Genomic DNA, 3,429 nt, shown 5'->3' on the forward strand with positions numbered 1-3,429 from the left:
TCAACAGCTATATTACACTGTTTGGCTGTCTCTACTATGTCATGCCACAGTTGATCACAAAATGTCTCAGTCCTGTACTCCTGAAGTGTATCGTGAAGTGACTCCACCATGTCTACTGCCATAGCTAAATCAACTGAGGTGACTGTAGCAGGTCAGAAAGCAGCTTTGTGTTTCGAACAGTTTTCGTAAGGTTCCAAGGAGGCATATGAATGTGAGGTCAATCTGTGCAAGCAAACCTCGAGCATCAGTGGATCTGTCTCTATGATTTTCTTCGCTTATATTTTGAAGGACACACAACACAGCTGGTAACCTATCCATGAAGTTCCTGCAAGCCAATGCTCTACATGCCCATCTTGTGTCACTAAGTTGTTGTAACTCCCTAGGCTGGCCCCCATACATCTCCTTTTGAACATCCAGCCATTTCTGGTGCACATAAGATCCTGACATGTACACATAGAGCTTCTCAAGCAGTGAGAAGAAGCAATCAGCCTCTGGAACTGACTTCACAGTGTCAACTAAGACCAGGTTCAGACAGTGCGCATTACAGTGGACATAAAAAGCATGTTTAGCCTCTGTCTTAATTCTGGCTGCCACACCTGTGTGTTTGCCACTCATCACTGAGGCCCCATCATAACCTTGTCCAACAAGATTTTCTTTGTACTGAAGGCCATATCTTTCTAAACACTGGATGATCATTTCGCTGAGCCTTAGCATCTAGATGTTGGGCATGTTGGAAATCAAGAAAGCTTTCATGCACAGCCCGTTGTAGTAATACCTAACTACTAATGACAGCTGCTCCTTCTTTTCAGATCTTTGGTTTCATCAGCAATGACAGAGAATACCACACTCTCCTTCACTTCCTTCACAATCTCATCACGCACCATACTTGCTAAGCACTGCAGAATTTCATTCTGTATGGTATTGCTTGTGTATTTTGCATTCGTTGTCCCTTCATTTTTTGGGCTACCATAGGATTGTGTTTAGCGATCATTTCTAGAATTCCTAAGAAATTCCCTTTGTTGTCATATTCTTCCGATTCACGGTGACCTCTTTGTGCTATATTCTGTGTTGCTGTCAAAAGCAGTACATCTGCAACTGTTTTAATGTAACTGCGATTCTCTTCAACTTTCTTTTTGTACTCTTTGTTAATCATATCTAAGATAGAAGAATCTGTAAGCAATAGCCTCTTGTGCTCATTCCAAGCAAACATGGCATTAATGTGAGACTCAGATTTCTCATGCAACTTAAAGCCAGCATCTTTGCGTTGCTTTTTCCAGTGTGAAAAGCCTGATTCTGAGGAGAAAACAGATTCTGACGCGCCAGGCAGGAGAAGTGTCTGCATGCGTAACAGTAGGCTGAATCTTTGCTTTGTGAGTATTCAAGCCAGGAATTGTGGTTAAACCACACTGGATTGAACGCCTCCTCTTCTCACCTTGGAGGGTTCTTGGAAAACCTTTAAACGAGGCTGAGAGGGACCTGCTGCTCTTGACTGTGAAATATCTGAAAGTGACAAAAGCATGAGAATTGGATCAGTGTCATGTACTTGTTGGGACAGAAGTGCTCATTGGGGCATTAGTACAGATGAAAGAATTGAATTAAGTACAATATATTTCATATGAAATATTAAGGCATACCATGAGGTCCAGGTGGGGACACAAGGGCTGCTGCATCACCATCCCCACGTGTCACTGCATGGCCTGCAGGTACTGCTGGATGGTTCTCAGTGTCAGTGTCATTGTCAGAGAGTGGCTGACTTGACACACCTGAAGTAATATAGGGATTTTAACAGTTGTATCAATTTATTTGTATGTCAAATTAGTCATATTTAGCTTTTTCACACCTGTATTGTTAAAAATAGGGCTTTGCCCTGAATCTCAGTATAAGCCACTATAAGTATAGCAAAAGTGAAACATCTCAAGTCATAGCAGATAGTTTTATAAAGATGCATACATTACATACCCTGATGTGCAAGTGAAGATGAAGGGCCTTCATCACCAGTATCCTTGTCTGAGTCTACAAAAACACATACGTTGTCATCAGAATGATAATAAAATCAGCCTTTTTGTAAGTAGGCTAAGTGGTATGTTACGCAACCCAGATGACTAAAATGAAATAATGACTATTGCACTTCTACACTAATTGAGAAGTTAGTGTCAACTTTAGTTTCAATGTCTGGCAATTAACCACAATGTCATTGATATTATCAAGGCAATCAAATAAGTGCTTACTAAAGAAATCTGGAACTATCAGGATTTTACATACCCATGTGTACAGCTGAAGCTGGAGGCTCCTGCTGTACATCCCTAACAGAGTCAAGCTGGCTCTCATCCTCAGACTGACTAGCACTGCTGGCTTCTGCTGCTCTGTCCTGCTCTGTTGTTTTGGATTTCTTTCTTTTGAAGAATCCTGAATGTTCTGATTTCTTTTCATACTGTAATAGTCGCATGTCATGATGCATGTCACTATATCTTGCACAATACATTTAGCCTAATTATGAATGCATGAATGAATGTGACATGCAAAACTTACTCAGGTCTAATGTTACAAAGTTAGAAGAGATACAAGACAGATTTACATACTGTAACGTTAAGTTAGCTAGCGTTAGCATCAGCGTTAGCATCAGCGTTAACATTAGCGTTAGCGTTAGCATCGTTGACAATAACCAAACAATGATGACGACAGGTTTGCTAGTAAGCTGAGTCGAAATAATAAAATAAGATGGGAAAACGTTTTAGCTTTTAAACCATTCACACATGTGTATCAATAAGTCTACTCACATCTTTCAGGAGCTAAGAATCCTGGACAGGTTTGCTAGGCAGCAAGCTGAGTCAGTCGACACTGTCGACAGTCGCGATGATGACAGACCTGCCACATATCGTGAAAATCAAAAAACGTTTTAGCTTATTACAGTTCAAACTTTTTAAACCACTGACTCATTATGTGTAACTGTTATCAATAATTCTAGCTACTCACATCTTTCAGGAGCGAGTAGCCGCAATCTCTTGATGTCTTCTTGATGTCTTCTTGTCGGTTGAAAATGATAGTTCGGTAGTCACACAATTCAAACGTTCCCGCCTCCGTGGGCAGATAGCCAATCATAGTTTAGCATATGGGGTGGCACCTGGGGTGGCCAATCAGATTCCAGGGGTAGCACGTGCCACCCCTGGCCACCCCCTAGACACGCCCCTGCTCTCAAGTGTCACGCATTGAACGTGAGACTCACTCATTTCGGTCTTAAGTCACACACTCCCGCCACACATCGCATTTCTCACGCTGAAAATAACTCTCGGCTATTTAATGTTTTAATGTGCCGCAGCGCGCCAACATGAGCCGCGCTGCCCTCACCGTGGAGGAATCAAGCGCTCCCCTGAGTTCTGCTGTGAGGAGCCACTTATCAGCCAATCAAAAAAAAGAAATGGGCTACTACAC

General features: G+C 42.1%; 1 long non-coding RNA gene across 1 annotated transcript; it reads right to left on the reverse strand.

Moving 5' to 3' along the window:
- Nucleotides 1–1,421: 1,421 nt before the first annotated feature.
- On the reverse strand, nucleotides 1,422–2,227 carry LOC130198246 (uncharacterized). The gene is made up of 3 exons (XR_008832587.1): nucleotides 1,960–2,227; nucleotides 1,635–1,763; nucleotides 1,422–1,500 (listed from the first exon to the last, which is right to left on the reverse strand). It is a non-coding gene; the product is annotated as an uncharacterized LOC130198246 (long non-coding RNA).
- Between the last annotated feature and the right edge of the window lie 1,202 nt (nucleotides 2,228–3,429).

The sequence above is a fragment of the Pseudoliparis swirei genome, chromosome 8 (assembly GCF_029220125.1).
Source record: "Pseudoliparis swirei isolate HS2019 ecotype Mariana Trench chromosome 8, NWPU_hadal_v1, whole genome shotgun sequence".
Taxonomy (NCBI): Eukaryota; Metazoa; Chordata; class Actinopteri; order Perciformes; family Liparidae; genus Pseudoliparis; species Pseudoliparis swirei.